The sequence below is a fragment of the Lontra canadensis genome, unplaced genomic scaffold, assembly GCF_010015895.1.
Source record: "Lontra canadensis isolate GAN:19392208 unplaced genomic scaffold, GSC_riverotter_1.0 scaffold2, whole genome shotgun sequence".
NCBI classification, from domain to species: domain Eukaryota; kingdom Metazoa; phylum Chordata; class Mammalia; order Carnivora; family Mustelidae; genus Lontra; species Lontra canadensis.
The window spans coordinates 35,826,351-35,851,452 of NW_022630996.1; positions in this window are offsets into that span (position 1 = coordinate 35,826,351).

Genomic DNA, 25,102 nt, shown 5'->3' on the forward strand with positions numbered 1-25,102 from the left:
CTCAGGCACCAGGATATTAAGCTAATGCCTTGCTCATTTTGTTCGAGGTCTTATGAGCTCTCCTGCAAGGCTTTAAATCAGTCTCATTTGGAGTAAACTTCAACAGAACAGAGAAAATCAGCACTGCCTCAGAAATATTTCTGCATTATCTATAGACTCAGAGAAGAACTGTTCAGCACCACCTACTTAACAGTGTATACCACCAGGAGCTAGTAACGTGAATGAGACAGGCAGGGACCCTGGCTGTCCCCCAGTAACCATTCTTCCTCAATAAGTAACCCCAATTTTGTGCAGTGCATGCGGCTATCAGCAATAAACTCCTCTTTCTTCGGCCTCTCTGACAGGTAGCAACCCAAGGGGACACTCTTCCTTTTTCCCTTCCTTCTTGCTGATGGCTGGAATCTGAGCATAAATGATGCTGCTGGAACTCCGGCAACCACTCTTCTCCATGAAAAGAGCTTTCAGGAAAACAAAAACAAAAACAGCTTTAAGGACATGGAAGAGCAAGAAAGAAGATTAAACTAGGATATGAAATGCAAAATGAGCCCTGGACTCACCCCTTCTGACTTTCCTGAACATGAGAGGAAAGCAGCATCTTTTTTCTGGCCCTTGTTAGTTTTATTTTTCCTTGTTATTCTCCACTAAACATATCATCTTCTGAAAAATTTACAACTAAAGACAAAGAATAAGTGCCCAATAAAAAGCTAAATGTATTAATTAATCTGATATTTAAAGACTGAAACACTTACAGAGGCAAAGAACAGATCCCGGATTTCAACCAGCTGTAGTGCCAGTTTACTTATGTCTAGTGAGTTTTAGGAAATTCAGGGTAACTTATTCTTTCTTTTAAAAAAGCAACTTTTATTTATTTTTTTTAAAGATTTTATTTATTTATTTGACAGAGAGAGATCACAAGCAGGCAGAGAGGCAGGCCGGGACAGGGCGGGGGGAGCAGTCTCCCTGCCGAGCAGAGAGCCCAATGCGGGGCTCCATCCCAGGACCCTGAGATCATGACCTGAGCCGAAGGCAGAGACTTTAACCCACTGAGCCACCCAGGCGCCCCTAAAAAGCAACTTTTAAACATTTGTACTCATAGCAGCATTATTCACAATAGCCAAAAGGTAAAACGTGTTCATCAACAGATGAATGGATAAACGAAATGTACTAGATACACAAAATAGAATATTATTCAGCCTTAAAAAGGAAGGAAACTCTGACACACGCTACAACCTGGATGAACCCCAAGGATATTATGCTAAGTGACCTAAGTCAATCACAAAAGACAAGTACTGTGCAGTTCCACTTATAAGAACCACCCAGAATAGTCAAATTTATAGAGACAGAAAGTATAGGGTGGTAACTGCCAGGGGCTGAGGGGAGGGAGGAATGGGGGTTGTTTAAGGGTACAGATTTAGTTTTGGGAGAGGGAAAGAATTCTAGAAATTAGTTACACAATGAAGTGAGTATACATAACAATTACCAAACTGTACAGTTAAAAATGGTTAAGACAGTAAATTTTATGTTATGTCTACTTTACCACAATTAAAATATTTAAGATAATTTTTAAATAACTTTTATATTTTCTTCTTCATTACTGAATTATCATAATAATTGGCCCCCAAAGTAGGAAATACAGATTATCAAAGAAAGAAAATGCTGTACTGCTTCTTTTGTTTTGTTTTGTTTTTGTGGTTGTTGCTTTTTTTTTTTTTTAAGATTTTATTTATTTGAGAGAGAGAGAGAGAGGACAAACACAAGTAGGGTGCAGGGGCAGAGGGAAAGGACAAGCAGACTCCCTGCCAAGGAGGGAATAGGACATGGAGCTTGATCCCAGAATCCCGGGATCGTGACCTGAGCTGAAAGCAGGTGTTTAACCCACTGAGCCACCCAGGCATCCCGGTTGTACTGTTGTTTTATTGAAGTGACTGGCTTATTGGGGCACCTGGGTGGCTCAGTGGGTTAAGCACCTGCCTTCTGCTCAGGTCATGATCCTGGAGTCCCAGGACTGAGTCCTGCGTCGGGCTCCCAGCTTGGCAGGGCAAATGTTTCTCCCTCTGTTTCTCTGCTCTCTCTCTCATTCTCTCTCTCTCAAATAATAAAACCTTTAAAAAAAAAAAAAAAAGTGACTGGCTTTGTGCTAAGCAGTTTACATATTACTTCATTCAATTCACCGAACAAGTTTATGAGGCAGGTACTATCATTAGCCCCATTTTATGTTTGTGTGATATTAAGCACCAAAGATTAAGTAAATTGTTCAAGGTCATACAACATGCGGTTGGTTGTGCTAGAATTGGGATCCAAGTTGGCTGACTCTGGAGCCCACGCTCTTATTAATTTATTGTGAATGTTTTTGTCACTAATTATTCTTTGGCTGCATCATTTTAAATTATTATATAATATTCTATTTTATGAAGGTACCATCATTCTCTTAACTAATCTTCTAAGCTGCTTCCAGTTTTTGACTACTTTAACAGATGCTTGCAGGAACATCTTTTTATCATTCATATTTCTTTCCTTGAGGAGAAATTCATTAATTGACAGAACAAAGGCATGTGCATTAAGGCTTCTGAATGATATTTTTATGCATTCTTAACTAAGGATTATTTTCCCCTTTGGTCTTAGAAATCTTTTTTTAAAGATTTTATTTATTTATTTGACAGAGAGAGAGAGATCACAAGTAGGCAGAGAGCCAGGGCAGAGAGAGAGGGGGAAGCAGGCTCCCTGCTGAGCAGAGGGCTGGATGGGGGGGCTCGATCCCAGGACCCTGAGATCATGACCTGATCCGAAGGCAAGGGCTTAACCCGCTGAGCCACCCAGGAGCCCCGGGTCTTAGAAATTTTATATGCCAGACTGATGTACTTGCAAGTCATCAAAAGCTCTCTAAGCTTTTCTCTAGAGTTATCTTCATAGATGTCTGTAGATACAGAGGACATACAATTAATTTAAAGCTTGTTAAAAATAAAACACAGCCCATTGACTTTCTAGACTTCATTGATTGTGTGGTATAAATATTTATTCAAGGAAATCTTAAAACAAATAATGGTGACTTACTTGACCACCATCAGCTTCAAGGCATAATATCAAGTGCCTGTGAGCTACAAGGTGACAATCAGATCCTCCCAGTTTCCCCCTCACTCTCTTCCTAAAAGCATCCTCTTTCAACTTGAATTCACCGTAGCCTTTCCTTCCCCAAGCCATCCTCTCCAGTACCTTCCATTAGAAAGACAATAATCACATTAATGAACAATCTCAGCATCTCTCAGAAGGCAGCAAAATAAGAAACTCCAGTGCCCAAGTTTTAATCCATCAAAACTATCCCATTAACTAGAGCTTAATTTATATAGTAGTTTGCTACCCAGGAGATTAGTTAGTTGTCATTAAGGAATGAAGAAAACCAATTTCACTAATGGGGGAAGCATTCAAAGGGAATTCTTTGAAACTAATCCAATGACTTAATATCTAGTCCTAGTTCTGCCACTTGACATTCTAATGATTTGAGACTAATTAATTAACTTCGTAAGGCTCAGTGTCTCCATCTAATAAGAGGGTGAAATAGCATCACCCCTGCTTGCTCGTCAGGATTGGATGTGAAATCACTTTATAAAGTGCTACATTTTAAAAAGTAACTGAAAACTAGATATTTGGGATATAAAAGGACCCTGAGAAAGCATCTAATTCTACTTCATTATACAAACTCTTCAACTGAGGTTCAAGTAAATTAAGTAACTTGCCCAAAGCTATAGGAGACATGAATTTTTTTCCAGAAGGGCAAGGACATTCTTTGGGAATTATTCTTAAAATATATGGTTTTACTGAAGCCTGCTAATCATTACTACACCCTCCCCACTGCTACCATCCCCACACACTTCATACAAACAGGGAGATCATGTGGCCCAAGCTGGGCCAATTATAATGACTCCTCCTTCTGACCACACTCATTGGCCCAGCACTGAAAACATGACCCTAGCTCTTCTGGATTTTTCAAACCTGAGCTGGGCGGAAAGTACCTTCTGCTCTCTGGTTGAAGTCTGCCACATAGTTGGTCCTGAATATATGTTAGCCAACATAAATATTATTGACAGTAATAACTGCAAAGTTAATACACCAATATCTAAGTACTATAGCACCTGCTACAATTGATACCTGAACCTAAAGCACAAAAGCTAAAGGTAGATAAGGTGGGGCATTAGAGGAAGATGTGCAGAGGAGAAAAGAGATTGGTCTTGCTGGAGAGATACCAGGAGCCTACTTCCCCAGTCTGGAGTCTACCCTTATCTTCACAACCCATGTCAGTCTCTGTACACCTAGCAATCCATCTTAAGGCTGTTCAAGGCAGTCAATCCACATTTATTGAGAAAATACTATATGCATAACATGTGCTCTGTTCTCATTGAAATAACCATAATTTCATTTTCTTCTTGTTAAAGTTGCCATAATTTCCACTACCCTAATTTGAGACATTATATTCTCTAAGATATAGAGAACATATAAGGTGGGCATCTATATTTAGCTATTTAAATGTATATATTTTATTTGTGTAAACAGGAGGGAGTAGGGGAGAACAGAACACCTTTACTGAATATTTTAATTGATGATGGGGGAAAAAAATCAATTCCAAACAGAAGATCTAGTTCTACTGCATTTTTCTTCCCCAGTGAGGCTCAGGATGGAAATAATTGCTGGGCATTAGCTATTGTAGCACTAACAGATGCCATTAAATGGACCCCAGACAAAACAAACAAGTAAATGGCAGTCTATTTATGGGTCACTTTATTCTTTACTGCTATAAATAGCTTGTCCTTTGGGCATCATAATAGGTCTTTGCTCTGTATCACGTGTGAATGTGTTACTTTTTGCCACTCAACATCTGGACACTCTGATAAGCATAAACATAAATGAACTCCCAGATCAGAGTGATGTGAAAACGGGCTTTTTCATTATAAGGCACTTGGTCTACTGCTCTACTCTTCCATGTAGTGAACTCCCTAGACGGCAGAAGAGTCAGTTTGAAGAACCTGAAAAAGTGGTAAGTATAATTTTAACAAATTTTTCTTAGGTTAGTATCATCATTACTCTCCCCTAGAGTTTGGAAAATAATTTCATGATGCTAATCTACTCTTTGATTGAAGGCAAAATTTCTCGAGGTTTATGTAGCAGTGAACACTTTACAAGCCAGCCTGGGAGAAGGAATAGAATATTCTAGTACATTCAATGTTCTAGTTGATAACATATTTTAGATGGAAAATGTAGTATACTGAGTCTCAAAGCATTAGGAAACAATAAAATATAATTAATATGCTATAAATTAAATTTTTATTTTCATGATTCAAAGGAACATCAAGATCTTCAAATTCCTTGAAACTCAAAATGTGGTTGCTGAACCAGCAGCACCCGTATTATCTGAGAGCTTGCTAGAAATACAGAAACTCAGACCCCATCCCAGAGTCACTGAATCAGAATCTGCCTTTCAACAAGGTCCCTAGTTGAACAGTGTGTCCATTAAATTTTGAGAAGCAATGTTAGTACCTCAGGATGGTCAATTTAAACATGACCTTTGTAGCATAAATAAAGCATAAGTGTACTCAATTGTCGATTAACTGATAGGGTTTTCATTGGTAAAAACAAGACGGGGCACTTTGTTCTGTAGTTTATCTACAATATTAATTCATTCAGGTTGGCTTAATGAATAGACATAGTTTAATTCACAGATGGACAAAGATTTGGACCCTGGTAATAAAGACCTAGCTCACTTTTGCATATGTGAACATCTCTGCCATAGCATCTTTATTTGAGGAGCCCAGATTTTCAAAACAATAGCTCAAAGTAAGCAGCATTTGTCATGTGCAAACAGGAGCTCTTCGTGACTGTTGATCCTCTTTGGTCAACTCAATTGTATATGCTTTTATGCTTAGGGAAGGTAGAAAAAGAATCTATTGGATACTGTGTTATGTGATATATATGGACTCTGGAATGTGAGTGGCACAGGTTCAGAACAATTGTGTATTAGATTCCCTAAATTACTTTGAAATGGGGATAATAATGCTGATGCTATCTTTTATGTGGATAAAAGGCAATAGCATGTCCCAAGCCACTAACTCAAGTGCCTGGCATATGGTGCAGGCTTAAAGAGACCTTTCTACATTTCTGTGTGTGGAGTTTTGCCATGGTTTATTCTGCACTAACCCCCTTTTAGAAATAATGTTTTGAAACGTGTTTCAGAACCGTTGTATCTAGGGCAGAGGCATTTAAAACCTGTAAAGAGGGAGGAGCTCATGAGGATTGGGAGCCAGCGACGGCGCTCATTGCCTCGAAGGCCCTGTAGGTGGCAGCACTGAGGCCACAGGAGCGCACAGCTTGAAGCTGCGATTTAAGCTCCGAGGGCGACTTGGCCTGTGGTTAAGCCCAGTCATCTGCATGAACGTGCAAAGAGTTTGCTCCCACGCAAGAAGAAGCTGTTCTTTCCACTACCTGCCAAGACTCCCTTTTCGCTTCCCTCCCAGGGTAACTTCTCTGCGTGTGTTTTCATTTGATTGGCTTCTCTATTATGCTAAACCTGAACTTAACTCAGAAAATTGGTCTTTCTCTGATCAGCTCTTTTTGATCCATACCCAAATAGTTTAGAGTGGTCTTTTGAGGGTGGTTTCTTCCTCCTCCTGGCCACCCTGGGGCACTCATGCTCCCATCCCCACCCAGTTTTTGGCAAATCATATATAATAAATTGTAAACCATATATAATAAATGTCATGCACAATTCTATGCACGTTATGTACCTTTACTCATTTAATCCTAAAACCAGGCCATGAGATAGGTAGTATGGTCGGTAACCTGCTCAAAGTCAGACTGTAAACCAGGGTTCAAACACGGGCATCCTTGTTCTCAAATTGATGTTTTTAACACCACACTGAGCTACCGCTTAAGGAAAGATTGTAAAAGAAATTTTAAAAGCCATCAGGTAATTGCCTGCAAATTGAAGAGATCTCAAAAAGGAAGTAAGTCTCTACTCTTCTGGAGAGTTCCCCAAATGCAGATAATAACTCTTCTGGCCCACAAACAGTCAAGGTAATGGGCTCAGCAATGGCTTAATTTGGGCCTTCCTTTCACCAAGGCAAGGCAGCAGCGGAAGATGAGAGAGGCTGACTGGCAACAAAACAGTGAGTCCCATTCAGAAGATTCAGAAGTGCATTTGGGAGAGCTAGAGTTTCTTTTTCTCAGGTCCTGAATAAAGCCACACCCAGTCGGATTAATGTCAAATCCTGATCTATAGGGTAGACTCTGTGTCCTCAATCCCATCACACTGAAGGGGCGGGGCAGGAGGTGGGGGGGACCAAGTCTCTTTCTTACTTTCCCCAGGGAGATCTAAAATAGAGGTAGAGAGGAGTTAAATACTTTCTTTTATGTCTTTGGAATTCAACAGACCAGCGTTCAAATTTGTATTTCCGTACTTACTTGAGGATATGTAACTTCACTGATGGCAAGCCCATTTCCTTGTCTGTACAGTGGATCTCCTGGTAGTACCCGCCTCGGAATAACACGGGATAATCCAGGCAGAGCTGTTCCCACGGTGCCCAGAAGCAGTGAGAGCTTCACCTGGGTTCTTGCAGTAACACTCTCAAGGGGCTTCCATTTCCAGCTTCTCTCTGGTCCAATCAGAGACTGCTCTCCTCTACCTCCTGCCAGATGAATTGCTCTGATGTAGAACAGCATGCTGTCATTCCTTTGCTCACAGACCTACACTAACTTCCATGGCTTGGAAAAGAATATTTAAACTCTTTACACTGACTATCAGAGTTTGCTCCATGTCCCTCTCCAGTTACCGGTACAACCAGTGTCCTTCACAAAGCTTGGGCTGCAGCCAAGCTGAAGCACATGCTGCATCCACACTGGCCCCCATGGCTTTCCTCTTCTGTCACTCCACTGTTGCTGTTTCCTGTGAGTCCTGTCCTGCCCAGTACCGTAGCCACAGGCCACATGTGGCTTTCTAAATTAATTAAAGTTAAATGTAATATTCTCTCCTCAGTCACACTAGCCACACTGCCAGTGCTCAGTAGCCACACATGCTAGACAACACAGATTCTAGCACATTTCCAACACTGCAGAAAGTTTAATGAGACCTCGCTGGCCTAGAGCGTGTGTCTAAATCCTAAACAGCCTTAAGGACCAGCCCAAATGTCCCTGGTGCCACAAAGCCACTTCTGTGCCTCCCCAGCTGCAAGTTCTCATTCCCAGAGCAGCAGAGATTCTGCGGGCAGTGACTTGTCACCACTGAGAGAGCCAATGTCCCAGGCCACATGTCACTTCAACGAAAGCAGCTCTTTGGTTTCTGAGCTACGTGTGGTAGATGGGTGGGCATGTAGGCTAGAAGCACCAAGTATAGGAAATTTAATCTTGGTTTTGCAGAATTTGGAGCACCTACCATATCCCAGGTAGTTTTAGGTAGTTTACATACACCATCTTACTCGACACCTTCAACTATATGAAGTAGGTATCATGACCCCTAGGTTATGGATGAGAAAACTAAGAACACAGTGGTTAAGAAGCTTGCCCAAGATACAGTATGCTTGTATATGTGAACCTACCAAGAAATATGGTATGCGAACATACCAAGAAATAACCCAAAGGCAGAATCCAGATCTTTGTGCCTCAAAATCGGGGCTTGTTCCATACACACACACAGCCTGCCCTCAAGCCTATTGTGAGGAGGATGCCTTCATTGCTCTCAAGCTAATAAAATGATTTCAGGCAGAGCTGGGGAAGAGGAGGGGTGGAAGAGGGTGGATATCCCTGAACAAAGGAAAAGAATATCATGAGAACTGTCCAAGCTTTTTATTCACGTAAATGTGTTACCTCATTCTCATCTCGTTTCTTAATTCTCTAAAGACCCAGAAGAGGAAGATTAAGTCACTGTTCGTGTGCGGGTGTGTGCTCGTGCACGCCTGTGGGTGGTCTTAGTACAGGAATGCAGGGTACAGAAAAAGAAGTTAGAGGACATGAAACAATGAAATGACAAAACAAAGCTTTCAATATCTCTCCATTGATGTCTGAAAATATTTTACACTATTAGGTAGAACCATAGGAAATCGTTGTATTTGTAAGTAAAAATGATTGCATACTAGCACTTTCCTATGGTTCAACCTAATAATTTTTTTTTAGCAATTATCAATTAGTTTATCAATTTAACTCTCAATTTTTATCAGGTACAAATAATGCCTACTTAGGGATCCTAGCCCTGAATCTAGCTCAATCCAAGTATGAATGTTTTAAAAATTCTATCAGACACATCTGGAGCACAGAAGTGGTTCCTGCTGCCTGCAACCCTCCGGAACTTGGAAGCCTGGGGGGTGGGGGGAGCCAGGCTACTTTCTGAGCCTTCAATGCTAGGGGAGCCATAAATCATCGAAGTAGAGATACAAAATCTTCTCAAGGAGACTGAGAGGCTGCCCCAGGTAGCTCCTTGAAGAGGGCATTAACATATCTAAGGAAAGAATGTGGATCTCTAAAAGGGAGAAATGGGGGCTGGGCTTGGAAAAGGGGGACAGAAGCTAGTCCTGGCTTCCTGGCTCTCAGTGATATCTGGCCTGGTGGAGATAGATGAACAATGGCAGTAAGATAAGCCAAGTGAGCTCCCTTGTAACTCCGGCTTTTCTTGAAGATTTTTCTACAGGGAAAAGAATTCCTTGTCCTCTGCTAGTCATCCCTAAAAATGCAGCAGTGTTGTTAAGGTTGCAAAGAAACAAGGTGAGTCATACCCCAGGCTTCCATGAACGTCCCAGTCTCTCCCAGTCTCCTTCCCTGGACAATATCTGAATCACAATGGTCAAAATGAAAGTTGGTCCTACTTGTGTGGGAACCTTGTACAGAACCAGAGAGAAAGTTAAGTTCCCAGAATATATATGTTAAGGGGCGGGGGGGGGGGGGGACTTTGATTCCAAATATGTTTGCCTAAATTCTTATGACTATACCAGAAGCTAGTACCTTGTGACATTTCATTCCCTATTAAACTGATACCCACAGTTTAATCGACACATTTAAGCAATATCACAAGCCAAACTACCCTTAAATGTTAAACAGCTCTGATCAAAGACAAAAAATGGGAGTGAGGAAAAGCCTACCTTTGTAAATGTGAATGGTCACATGTGTTCCTACACAAATGGGTTACTTCTGACCCACAAAAAATAACTCACTTTAAGATATAAGTGTACATAGAATTTTTTAAATAGTGTATGATATTTATTTTAGCTATCTTTACAAAAAGACTTTGAAGTTTTGTAAAGAAAGATCTCCAGAGGTCCAAATCCGTTTGTTTAGTGATAAATTGTCCTTGAAATGTGGAACTAATGTTTTTGCTCATTTCATTTAATATTTTTAAAAGCTTTGTGGCCAAATCATCTCATCTTTGGAACTTTCTAAAAGTCTAGAAATAACTTTAGAATTTAAGTAATGTATTTCTGTTAACATTTTTCTTTATTTCAACTGTGATGTTTGTAATTTGGTTTCAAAAAATACTCATGGGGGGCCTAGAAGCAGCTCCAATCAACCAACTCATATTCCTAGCCAAAGAACAGGTCATCTAAAATATCTGAGAGGTCAAGATGGACCTGTAATGAAAATACACAAAAGGCTTCTCTTTGTTTTTCAGGAAAATGTGAATAAAGGGGTCCAGGAGCTTGGGTTTTTTATAATGCTTGACTCCAAAAAAACTCAAAACACAAGTGAATGTTCAAAGTCTGGTTAATATTCAAAAATAACCTCTGAACAATATGGTCCTCCTATGAAAGATGAAAAAATAAGTCCCAAGGAAAGGAGCTGATCTGACCAGCAAGGCCTTGGTGAATTCCAGCTGGCATCCTCATCATTCGCTTGAGTTACCTGATGGCACCTGGAGGCCTGGTGCCTGGAGGTCCTGGAGGCCTGCAGGCCTGCCTCAAGCCTGGACCACTGTCTCAGATCCCATTGCCACACTTTTTTCAGACCTCCCTCAGGCTGGTCCATATTTGCAGACCACTATGCAGAGACTGCTGCTGATGACCAGATGACAGTGAAGATGGACCACAAATGAATGACCTGCTCTCTTTAAAAGCAGCAATCCTTGTTTACCTTGCCCCAGGGCACTTCTGGCCTCAGCATTTAGCACTGTATTCACAGAAGACTGTAACCTAATCAAGGGGTAGGGACAATTTAGGTATCTTCTCATCTTCCTGCTCTAAAACTGAGGTTGTCACAATCCAGGACAAGACAAAAGTGGATTGGGGTGGCTGGGTGGCACAGCCAGTCAAGCATCTGAATCTTGGTTTCAGCTCAGCTGGTGAGATCGAGCCTTGCCTTGAGCTCCACATGGAGTCTGCTTAAGAGTCTCTCTCTCTCTGCTCCTCTACCCCATGAGCTCATGCTTGCGTGCGCTCTCTCTCTCCCTCAAATAAATAAATAAGTCTTTTTTTTTTTTTTAAAGGGGGATTATTTTGAAGCTTGACCATCCAGTGGATCTCAGGCAGAACAGACACCCTTCACTTTTCTAGCCTCATGGCAATTTAAATAGATAGTGTGGAAAAGTTCACTAAGTAAACCAACCGCCTAAGGTTTGCTTTCATGGGATGCAAAAATATAGATAGTTGTAGAAAATGAGTGAGGCCAGTATCATACTCATGTAAGCTGTGTTCAGAAGGACCCTACTCTTGGTTTAATACTCTGTTGTTGAGGTCTTGGAATTTTTAACAATTTTGAACAAGGAGCCAGTTCACATTTTTATTTTGCACTAGGCTCTGCAAATTATATGGTTGATCCGAACAGTGAGAATCCACACTTGATTATGGCAGGGGCTTCTGAATTGCAAAGAGAAGACCTGGGTCTTATTCCTACATCCTTTGACTTCAACTGTTCTTTCTCCCAAGGCTTTTACCAGCAGCATATTCTCCAACTAAATAAGGGTAGCACAGTGACAGTGCTCTTAAACAAAACTATTGATGATTCTGTGAATGCACAGAGTCATGTTCATTAATATAAAATATCAGTAAACAGCCAAGTAAGTTGTTTCTGTAGTCTACAGTCAATTCAACCTCATATTTGAGGGTCTACTGTAGGTCAGACACTGTGTTTGGCACTGGGGGTAGCAATAACAAGGCGATCAGAATCTTTGGGCTTCTATTTTAGTTGGGAAAAATAGGTAATAAATATAAATGAATAAGTCAATACAGGTTGAAAAATGACTGACTGCAGGAAAATAAAGCAGAAGAAAGGCCGTGGATGTGTTTTAAATAAGATGGTCAGGGAAGAACTCAACAAGATGCTGCCATGTGAGCCAAGCTCTGAAGGAAATAAAGGCTCAGGATGTGCCTCCATGGGCTGAGAAACAGAAGGTACAAAGACTCTAGGGCGGGTGCACACTGTTGAAGGAATAGCAAGAAGGGAAGGGAGGGGAGAAAGATGAAGGCATAGAGATAATGATTTTGTACCAACTTGTAGCCTGCTGCAAAAATTTTACTCTGAGCAGGAAGGTAAGTGATGGCAGGGTTTAGAGCCTGGAAGTGACAGGATGGGATGGAGGAGGACTATTTGGGCTGCGGTGTGGAGGAGCAAAAGGCAAGTGGGGTGGAACCAGAAGACCAGATAGGAGTGTATGGCAACCATGCAAACAGAGGTGCTTGGATCAGATGACTGGCAGCAGAGGTGATGAGAAGTGACAGGATTTGAAATTTACTTGGAAGGCAGAGCTGATGGGACTTCCTGAAGGGTAACCATGAATAATAACAACTATGACAAAAATATTAACAAGATCTTAGACCATATCCTTCAACCAGCCTGATTTCTGGCCAACTCGGCTACCAATATTAACTCAGTCCATCTTCATGGTAACCCTGGACAGGAATTATCAACTTTTTGCAAATGAGCAAATAGGACTCAGAGGGCTTATGTAACTTGCTAAGGACATTAACTAGTAAGTAGAGCAGACATTGATCTCTTTAAATCTAACAAAACATTATCAGCACACGGTGCTGGGTGGACACCAGACTACAGAGTTAACTCTGAAAAAAAAAATAAACAAACAAACAAAAGAGAGCAAGAAAAGTCTTATTTGGACTCTAAACTTTCCTCTCTGTTTACTGGCTGAACTTTCTTTCTCTGTTTACTGCTAATGGTGAGTTAACACTGGGGTACCATAATGAACTATGTGCTGGGAAAATGAGACATCTCCTACGTGGCACTAATTTAAGAGAAATGAGCTCATCTCGTTCTTTGAAGAACTTTAACAACCATGGGATTATGTCAGTAGGGTAGAACCTGAGCCAGAGAGATACCCACTAAGGTGGTTTCAGACCAGCCACTTCCACTAAAAGCCCCGTGCTGCCCCTGGGGTTGTGAAGAATTGGGAGGCGTGAACTACATAAATGGCTCTAGAGTTGATGAGAGGCTTTGGCCCAGGGGCCTGAATGGACTGAAAGGTATTTGCCATCCAAAAGGGGAGGCACAGGGAAGGGGGTGGGGAGTTGTCAACTAGAAGTGAAGGATGGAAAAGGGGCTGGGAAGGAGCCTGGGAGACTGGTTGAGAGAGGCAGTTATAAAGTAGCTGGCTCATCTTTGCTAGTCTACCAGGGCCCTCATCAAAGCATAAGATGAACTCATGCACTTGTGGGAGGACTGCCACCACTTGTGTCTGCACAACTGATTGAAAAGTTAAGAGGTTGGTATGGGGAACAAGGAAGGAGACATGGGCTGCTTCTAAAAATAAATAAAGTGAGATGCTGTTCAGTAACCAATGTCACATGACAATCTACCCCAGAACTTGGTGGTACAAAACAACAACTTTATTATGTATATGGATTCCATATGTTGGGAATTTTGACAGGGTACATGGCATAGCTTACCTTTGCTCCATGACATCTGGGGTCTGACTGGGAAAATAAAAAGACTGGGTGACAAAGTAACTTGAAATCTGTAGACTGAAATCATCCGGAAGGATCTTCACTCACATATTTAATAGATGATTATAGCTATTGGTAAGGACTTCATTTGGGATTATTGGCCAGAACACATGACCTGGGCTTCCTCACAGCGTGGCAGCAATGTCACATTTCTTACATGGAAGCTCAAGATTCCAAAGATTCCCAAGTTTGAGTGTCCCAACAGAAAAGGTGGCAGCGGGGTTGTTGTTAATGACCCAGCCTCAAAACTCTTGTAGTCACTTTTCCTGCATTTTATTGGTTTTAAGCAAACTACAAGCCCACCTAGACCCAAGGGTAAAGGACAAAGGTCAAAGAATTTGTTTGCATGTTTAAAAACCACCAGAGGAGCTTAAAATACCCTGGCATTTCTTATGCACTGGTCACAAGATCTGGGAGAGGGGAGGGTGCTATGACCTGTAGGGGGTGTCACTCTCCAACAGGAAGTGCTGACATTGTTCTCTTCTCCTTTTCCTCTAGCAATCACTCCCAGTTACTTGCCCTCTGAAACCACATGGATTTACCCTACCCAACTTGGTACTCTGGGAGACATTACCTACCAAATGGTTCATCAGACTCTACAAACTCTCTCTTACCTTGTCTTGCTCCTTTATGCTCCTTTACGTGTATTCCTCCTTGCCTTATCACAATGATTAGAATTCCAGATGACCTGAGTTTGAATCCTAGCTCCAGAAATATTTAGTCATCTGCACAGGTGGCATGACATCTCTGAGTCTCACTTTCTTCACCTACAAAATGGAAGTTTTGTAACGATTAAAAGGGATGACACTTGGCAGAGAAAAAATACTCAAGAACTGTAAACTTGACCTAGGCTTAAACTGCCAAACATAATTCTCTTTTTTTCTTCACAACTTTCCTACTTCTTATACTTGATTCATAGTCTGCACCCCAACGGACTACATTCACATCCTGACCCTTCCATCTACTAGGTATGTAGCCTTGGGGTGTCCCTTTATCCCCTTGAGCCTCAGTCTGTCATCTGTGTACACTGAAGCATAAAAAAAGGCTCCAGGGTGTTTCTGTATATAAAGTGAAATTATACACATAAAGCAACACCACCAGACCAGGCTCTTGTGAAGGTTAATTCCATTTCCTGTCCCTTTTTTTTCCCCCCACCGCACCCCCACTTTTCAGCTTTGGTACTACTGTGCCTCACTGAAGTGGATAAAGTTCAGTCTACTTAAAGATTCAGAACTTTCTTTCCAACTCCATCTCCTGAGCCTCTTTCACCAATAATCATTCTCAATTTCCCAGTCTCCCACATGAAAATTCAAATACCTGAGGCTTTTGTGAGGGGAGGTTGCTTAGAGATAAAATGATCTATGGATCCCTGAGAAGAAAATCGACAGGACAGCCCATATCACAGTGGGCTGCCTTGCCTGGAGGCCTGGGTAAATACCTTAACCAGGCCTGACTCCAGCCCCCTGGTGGGGAGGCTGACACTCGGCTAAAGGGAAAATCCCTCTTGCTGGATGACTGTTACTCAACTCTCAGCCTTTGTACTGAAGGAGCAAGAAGGGCAATGTTGCCAAAGCCCAGGGTTTTCTCATTCAGGACTAAACAGAGCATAGCGTGACAGCAGCTGCCAGGGTGTGACTTCCTCCCAAGGGAAGACAAGCCTTAAAAAATTCTGCCCCCAAATGGGGTAAGACTTAAGTGATCCCAACCAACTTTGCAGTGTTTTGCTCAAATACCCATCATAGCCACAAACATGGTCACTGGCAGCCCAGCAGAAATCATTCTCCCAAATAACTGTCAGTTTTCCTTCCTCTTCTTCTTCTTTTTTTTTTTTTTAATGAAAGAAGTTATATTCAGTGAAAAGAATCTGAATGTTTACATTCCTTAGACCAAAAGGGGAGACCCAGCTCCTAAGAAAAGGCTGACTAGAAAGTTAAATGAGCATCATCTTTCCTGCTTCTTCTTCCACTGTCCTTTAGGGAACATCATGGGGTTGAAGGTGTCACCTTTTTTTTTCCCCCCACATTACTCCTTGTCTGCATCATTTCATCAGTTTATGCCTTCAACAAGCATTTAATGAGCATCTATTCTGTGCCTGGCTATGTACCTTGGGTCACATAAAAATGAATTAAACAGGACCCAGCCTTCAAGATGCCCCATGCATGCTTTGGCCATCTGGGATGGCCAGATACATGAGAACAAGCAAATATCATCAGGTATTCGAGTGCTGTGGTAGGGCTCGAGAGCACAGCCACACGGGAGCACCGAAAATTTCTGGTGATGAGTGAGCAATGGACGAGTGGAAAGGAGCAAGAGAGTGTTTCAGCAAAGGGCAGCATGCACAAAGGCATGATGCAACGGGACCCTCTGGAGAACCACAGGTCATTAGGTACACAAAGGACTTAGCCGAAAATGTAGCTGAATTCATAGGAGGCTGGAACTTGCTATGCTACAGAATCTGGGCTTTTCTCCAACCCTCAAGAGAGCTGCTCTTCCAAATTAGAGCACCTGACAGGCAACTTGCTGACAGCCACACCTAGGTACATGAACCTGGTGTTTCCTCAGTTTCCCCCATCTGCAAAACATAAAATCATTGATTCTCCAAATCTCTGCATGGCCAGGATAAGCTATACAGAGACCATTATGTGGCTTCCAACTTTCAACTGCTTTATTGGTTCAAGAGTGAAAACATTCATTTATTTTTATGGGACACATGGGCTTGGGGTTTTTTTATTATTAAAAATAAAATTTTTGAGGAAAATTCAAAACTTTGGTTTCACAGCTTCCTACAATATTAAGTTTGGATTCCATGTCTCTCAGGCAAAGCCAAGAGGAACTGGTCTATGATGAATGACAATGAACCACATGGGTTTCTTTAAAAAAAAAAAAAAAAAAGAATGTGTGCATTACTTCCCCCACACCTTCCCTACATGTTCCCCTCAAAAAAAAAGACTTGTGATGATTTCACTTTCTTACTGGTCAAGGAGCTGACATCCAAGTAATGAGTTGGCCAGTGGTGGAATAAATAAGACTTAGAGCTGGTCGCTTCAATCTGTAGCCACCTAGGATGTCCAATATAACAAACGAGAAAATACTGCTTAAAAAGAGAAGGGAAGCAATGTCTCACCCCTCTTTTTCTTTTTCACATATAGTTGACATACAATGTTCTATTAGTTTCAGGTGTACAACATAATTATTCAAAAACTTCCCACCCTGCTCTGTGCTGACCACAAGCATAGTTCCCATCTGTCACCATACATTTCTATTAAAACATCACTGACTTTATTCCTCTCTCACTCCTCCTTAATTGTTCCTACTTTTCAATCAAGGGATCCCAAAGTGAGACCTGATGTTTTCATGCTAAGGTAGACCTGTGTCTGAGTTCACTCCTATGCAGAGGATGAGGAGTAGGAGTGGGAGTATGGATGCTGTAGTGAGGTCAGCCCAAAGTGGTGGAAGAAGAGTGAGCTTTGGAAAGTGAGCTTGACTGAGCAGTTAGGTGACATAGGGCAGTGAGTCTTAAACTGGGGTTCAGAAAGAACTTGCATCAGGACTGCCCACACTGCTTACTTAGAATGGATGTTCCCTTGACTCCAGCTCAGAGTTACTGAGTAGAATCTCTGGGAGTGAACTAGAAAAACCTCCATTTTTGACAGAGTCCCAGGTGAAGTTGAAGAATTATCAAGAAAGGGAGTAAATGTTCTGGCTCTGGGATCAGACAAAGAGCATTCCAACCCACACACTATTGCTACTCACTAGCATGTCCCCGGGAGGCCTCTACTGTCCTATATTATCAAGTTAATAGTAGTACCTACCTGTATCAGTAGGATTTGGTCAGTTGCAATAAAAAGAATTCCCAACAGTGTCTTCAATAATAAAAGCATCTGATTCTCTCATATAACCAGAAGTCTGGAGAGAGTAATCGCAGGGTGGTACAGTTCTACAGCTTTGCACTCCTGCTGGCCCTTCCTCCAAAGCTGCAAGATGACAATAAAACACAGCCCCTCAAGCTTCCACACTAAGGTCACATGTCATTGATCTGAACACAGCCACTTTCCTAGACAAAGGGTTGAAGAAATGGGTCCCATTATTTTTTCTGAGACTTGGACATCTTCACTACCTGAATAAGTTGGCTCAGTGAGTAAGGAAGAAGCAGCCAGGCGTAACTGAAACAGGTGTGTTTTTCCTCTTAGTCAAGAACCATGCAGCAAGCCTTGTATTTTGGTGGTTTGTTTGTTGGTTGGTTTGTTTTTTAATGTTCTTTGTGTAACTCAGTTGTAGCTGTTAAATAGTTCCTTATGTCCTACTCTAGAACCTTAACTTCTTATTCTATTTATATTGTATTATATGTGTTGTCATTACTCAGATGGTTTGAGCATGGATAAAATAGGTAAACATACAAAAAAAAAACCCCTCAACAACATGGAGAATTCAGGAATAAGAGTATGTTTGTTCTGCTGTAATTCCATGGAGCAATCTCCTTTACTTTGAATTAGCAGCTGGTTGCCGTTGTTCTGAAGAGTTTCCTGGATGGGGCTGACAAGAATGAACATCAAAACAGTACAGACTCAAGGCCTCAGCCTATCCCATCTCCACACAGAAATGGGTTTAGAGCCAGGGCAGGAAATAGGAGGAGATCAAGGTATTGGTGTAGTGGACCCACTGGAGAGGGAACTGTGAGCAACTCTCTCAGGGAGCCACAAGGCTATCCCTATGAAATAACCAGTCTAGACTGTCTTCCAATGGCTGGGAGACATTCCCGCTCCAAGTGCAGCCCAACAAAGCAGCCCGCCCCTCTGCCATGGCTTCCCAGCTGCTGCCACCATGGCGTTGTCAGGAAATTTGTGATAATTCTTTTTATCGATTATCTCTATTGATTTTGTCTATGGTGAAAATAAACTGCAGACACATTAAGTAGCTATTATAGGCAAATTGTCTCTTAATGAATTGTATTAACAGACAGGATTTTACATTTAACCCTAACTGGGACTTTGACTTTCTAGTCACTGAATGAGAGTAGAAAGGTTAGATTCTACTGTAGAACCCAAGCCAACATGTGACTGTGATGATTTTCCTGGATACTAATGAGAAGAGATAAAACCTGCTCAAATGAAAGTGCAAATACTATCTCATTAGGAGATGAAATACATCATTGAAAAAGTCATGCAAGAATCAGCCCTATGACTCCCAAGCATGCAATTTTAGCCATTTTTCCAAAATTTAAGTATTTTCCAGCTGGTTTCTATAATTCAAAACTTCAGCAAAAAAACAAAACTTTAGATGAACCCCCATCTTATCCCACATCTTGAAAGTAGGCTGTTGCTTTTAAAAGGCTGGAAGAAAGCAAGACTTTGTGCCTTGTCAAAGAGTGTCCTTCTTCCTCCTTCACGTGCTTGTTTTTGTTTTCTCAAAAAAATAAAAATAAAAACACTGTGTACATGTGTGTATGCGTGCATGCCGGCATTTTGGCAAAACCATACTCAGAAGAATGTTTGGAAGCTTAAATATAATATGCTAAGTGTTAGCCAGCAGCAAAAATTTCCAACTGTGTTATCGGATCCCAAAAAGAGGACTTGAATTGGAAGTGTCGCTTTGTGGTAGTGCTAGCAGATACTCAAAGGATACTCTATTACCAGAAGCAAGACTTTGACTATTATTATTTTTATAATGTAATGGGCAAAAATCACAGTAAAAATGCTATCTCTGATGGGAAAATACTTCTTTGCCAGACTCTTAAAAATTGCAATTTCAACAATTTGGCAAAAAAAAAGACTATATTTTTGACACAAATGAATTATGACTACAGGCAATTAATACAGAGGCCAATGTCTCAATTGTACTTGAGCTTTGGTTTTGAGAGGAACAATCATTTAGGGATGGTCAGATGATAAAACTTCACTTTCCTTACACAATCTACGGGAAATAGAGTAGCTCTTCCAGTCCTTGCCAGCTAACACTCCAGAGTCCTTTTGGTGCAGATTCAAATGAGGGTTTCTCTCCAACTCAATAGAACCTAGGTCGCTGCTTAGAGCCTATGCACTGAACCCTGACTGTAGGTCAAGCTTTAAGCTTACAGTTTTGGTCCTTCTGTTCTTCTTTCAGCAGAAGCTCTATTTCAAGGGTGTTTTGCCTTTTGGTTACAAGATGGCTGTCTATAGCAATAAGTGTTCATATGCCTCCTGCTTCACACCTAGCAGGGGAAAGAAGGAAAAAAGAAAAGAATGCTCTCTCCCATCATGCAATATATATCTTTCCTGTTTGTATGACTGGATCAACTCCATCTTGCGCCCACTTCTAAACAAATGACCATGCCGGGGAAAGGCCATGGACTCTTTGATTTACACAGCCTGGACATTTCTCTGGAGCTGAAGATAATGTGGACCCCTAGACTAACCTGGGGCTCTGTTCAGAAATGAGGAAGTGGATGTCAAGTGGGTAACCAAAGACGTTCACTAGATAATCTTATTTAGTGCATATTATGCATATTATGATCCAATGCCTTAAGGACGACTTTGACTCACAAGGCGTAGAGTTATTAACAAATCTGCCCAAGCTTATGCAGCTGACACAAGGTGAAGTATGGGTTGGAACTCAAGCATATTAAATGGTGAAAGCCCTTAACCTCATCACTCTACTGCCTCCCTTTTGTTGGAATATTACAGAGCTGTGATCCCAAAGCTTTCCTATACAAATGCTTATTATCTGTGTCACAAAGAAATAGCATTTTCTAGTAGTCATATGGGTAGCAAAGAAATATGAGCAAACAGGATGTCAGCAGTCAATTCAGTTATCTATTACTGCTTTTACTTACCTATTGCTGTACCTCAAAACTTAATGTTTGTTATAGTAAGGGATAATTTTCAGAATATGGTAAAATCATAACTCTCATACAGATATAAAATGAGCATTGTTTAAGATTTTATTTAGGTCAATGTTAATTGAATTTAAATGAAAAAAGGAAAAAAATTCAAAAATTTTAAAAAAGATTTAAGTCATGAATTAAATGAGAGAAACAGGTAAATGTTATACTGATTCAAAGGAGAAGACAAAGAAACATAAGTCTATATGGGGTAAAGGAATGTTTAAATGACGATGAAAATGGACATAACATTAACTTTTGAGGGGAAGGGCAGCTGGTCCATCCACTGGGCAGAACTCATTTGCATGTCTATAGATAAGAATTATGCTGGATTGAGATCCGTTGTCAACAAGTTACAGAGTTCTGAAATAGCGACCATGGAATCAGAATATGATAACTTGAAAGAATTATCACATTGAAAAATGACACAATGTCACTTTTCACTATAGCACATTTTTTTTTTCTATATACCACTAATATTTAGTTTCTCATAACTTAATAATCTGAATGGGACTCGGCTAGGCAGGTGGCTCTGCTGGCTTCACCTGAGACCATTCCTGTGGCTGCAGCCATATGAAGGCTTGATTGAAGCTGGAGAACCCAGCCAGTTGGTGCTTGTTCTAAAATTTGTACCTGTAGGATTTTAATTTATGCTGATAACTGAGTCATGACACAGAAAGGTTAATACCATTGAAAGAAGATTTTTACTACTTACATTTCACCTGAGAAGGGGGCATGCCACACCATGCAGGGCTCCATGGGGAAGGACCAGGTTTTGGTCAGGAAGCAAAAGCAGGAGCAAGAAGAAAGCCTGTGCCAAGGCTTTTTTTTTTTTTTTTTTTTTTTTTTTTTATTTATTTGACAGAGAGAGAGAGAGAGATCACAAGTAGGCAGAGAGAGAGGAAGGGAAGCAGGCTCCCCACCTAGCAGAGAGCCCGATGTGGGGCTTGATCCCAGGACCCTGGGATCATGACCTGAGCCGAAGGCAGAGGCTTTAACCCACTGAGCCACCCAGGTGCCCCTGTGCCAAGGCTTTTATTGGGACTTAGGATTGGCAAATTTGAGTAATTTCGACAGGCTCTGGGGACTGGGGGCTGTTCCTAGCTAACTGATAGCTACCCTTGGAGTGATTTAGGACAGGGAAAATATGGGCTTGGAGTGTGAGAATGAGATAAGTAGGTAGGTGGGGGCGTGGCATTGAATCAAGCAGTCTACAAGGGAAAGGCATGCTCCGTGCAAGCTGACCACCACCTCTAGGAATTAGGTGGCCATGGAAGGGCCAGTGTCTCACCAGGTCTGAAACCCCTGAGATGTCAAATCATTACAAGATACAAAAAATTAAAAAACAAAACAAAACAAACAAAAAAACCCATGACTGATCGTGCTGCCATCCGCTGAGATTCCTCAGTTCTACACGCATGGCCTCTCATTCTCCAGCAGGCTCAACAGGGCTTCTCTACATGGCAGCTTGTTCCAAGAGGGAATGCAGAAACTTGCAGTACCTCTGGAAACCAAGATTCAGAAATGACATGATGTCCCTTCCACTGCATTCAATAGGTCAGAACAAGACACGAGAATAGCCCAGGCTCAAGAGCTGGGAAGAAGAGTCCACTCTTTAGTAGGAGCCACAAAGACTTGGTAGCTATACTTTATCTATCCAAGAAAACTATCATATCACTCACTGAATTATATTAAAATTGCCTGTTGATATGGCCAACTCATACAACGAACAATAAGTTTTTATGGGCATACCATACTTTATTTATCTTTGCATCCAAGGGCCTGAGATAAACACTGCTCGTCCAAGGCTAATAGGTGGGGAGATCATTCAGATAGACAGAATTAAATGAGCAAAGACAGAGAAGCAAGAAAATACAACTATATACTTTTAAGTCTTCCAATTTAATATATGATAGATGGTAGAAAAAAAAAGTTATAAGAGCCTTACATTCAAGACAAAGGAGGTGGACTTAGTTTTGGGGAAACAGGATGCCATGGAAGGTTGCCGAGTGAGAAAATAACTACCACTATTTCCCTAATTTTGCTTAAATTAACTGGTGGTTCTGCTGAAGGACCAGTTTAACTAATTATTTGCCATAACAAAGAAAAATTCTAAAGGACACACAAGGGCCACTTTATCATGCAAGGGAGTCAGTCAGTTGTCTGATGCATTAACCTCTTGGCACATCAGCACTGTTACAGAATGTCCAGAGTCAAGTTGGTCATTCAGTCATCCATTTGTTTGGGTTGATTTCTTTAGCCCCTATTACAAAAAGGTGAGAACTACAGATCTCTCATACCATCAGGAGCAACACATTACAATGAAAATAAGTCTCTGACCAAAGTCTGCCTCTCAAACAAGCACCATTTAACACACAAGCATAAAAAGGTCTTGGAATCTGCTCTTGCAAGCTCAGAAAACTATCAACTCCAACCTTCAGACTCCTTGACAGGTAGTTTGCTTGAAGGTTTTACTTGAGACAAAGGTCACAGGGTTCTAACAGTAGATCTTAGCTAACTTGAGTCACATCAAGCCACATGATCCCTCCATGTGATGGCCAAATCCAGGGCTGAACAAGAATCCGAGGTCTAGGGTACCACCGAAAAGAGTACTGGGCTCTGAGCTTACCATATTCTTATGTCTCTTATACACAAAAGCAGAGATACTCTACATTATTTCTAGCCAACTCAAACATTTTATATATACTACTCCTTTCATAGATACATATATATGCATTTCTTTTATTTATAGTATTTGACAAATGCTCTAGCCTACATTTATAGCTTTATCAGGGCATAATTCAATTATAAGTATATAGTTAGATCATCTAGTACAGATTCAAACAAGATCTTTGCAGCTCTTGTGTATTAGTTATCTACTGCTGTATAATAGATCACCCCAAAACTTGATGGTTTCACAGACATTTATTAGCTCCTAGTTTTGGTGTGTCAGGACTCCAGACACAATTCAGTGGGGTGCTCTGCTTCAGGTCCTCTCATATGCTACAATCCAGGTGTTGGCTGGGTCCCTATTCACATCAAAGGTCAACTCAGGAAGGAACAGCTAGCTTCCCCTAGCTCAAGCAGATGCTGGTTGGCAGGAGTCCTTTCTCTGTGGGTTCTTAGACTGAGCGTCTCAGATTCTCTATGTCTGGGGGCCACCCTTACTTCTTTGCCATTTACGCCTCTCTCAAATGGCAATGGCTTCATCATCAGCTCCAGCAAGCCTAGAAGGAAAGACAGAGAATGCCAGGGAAAAGGAAGTCACAATCTTTGCTAAGCTAATCTCAGAGTGACATCTCATCCCCTTTGCTGCTTTCTCTTTGTTAAAGCTAGCTGTTTGGTCCAGCCCACATTTAAGGGGAGGAGGTTGTATAAAGGGAAAAATACTGAGAAGCTGCCTACCACACCCTGTGTTAACTTCCTGGAGACCCTTGATTAGAATTTTTTAGATGTTAACCAACCACCTCTGGTTAGGTAGCTTCAGTTAGTAACTAGTCCAACTTGCGGTACAGAAGGAAATTAACACAAGTATTTATCAACTTGAAGTCCATTTTGAAATATTTTAAAGTCGATTATAGACAATATAACAAGCACTGCCACCTTCTTTACTTGGCACAAACCAGATTTTTACCAGATTTTATTGAAAATCATTTTATTTCTCAGTATAAGTTCCTTATGATCACTGACTTTTTTGTTAAGTGTTTCAGTTTCAGAGGCCTGGGGCAGGACTTACGTTTGTCTGGCAGAAAGGCAGGGCAGGTTAAGGTGCAAAAATAAATAGGCCCTTGCCCTAGAAAATTGTTTTTTTGTTTTGTTTTGTTTTGTTTTGTTTTATTGTAAAAGGTTCACATCAGTAACGAGATGCAACACAAAGTTACCGTGTATTTCCTGAGGTTACCAAAGTTGTATCTGGAAAAAAACCTGTTGTTAATGAGATCATTCCTTCCAAAAAAAAGCAGAAATATGTTTGTCTATCTTGAGTAGAGAGGAAAAAAAAATAGCAGGATTATTTCTTTTCTTTTTTTTAGATTTATTTATTTATTTATTTATTTTTTGACAGAGAGAAAGATCACAGGTAGGCAGAGAGGCAGGCAGAGAGGGAGGGGCCAGCAGGCTCCTTGCTGAGCAGAGAACCAGATGCAGGGCTCTATCCCAGGATCTTGAGATCATGACCTGAGCGAAAGGCAGAGGCTTAACCCACTGAGCCACCCAGGCCCCCCAGCAGGATTATTTCTGCTGAAGATAATCTATTCCTTCTTGGGTATTGAAAAATACAAACTGTATATTTTGACAAGAAAGAAAATATCCTTATTCAGGATGTAATTTTTAA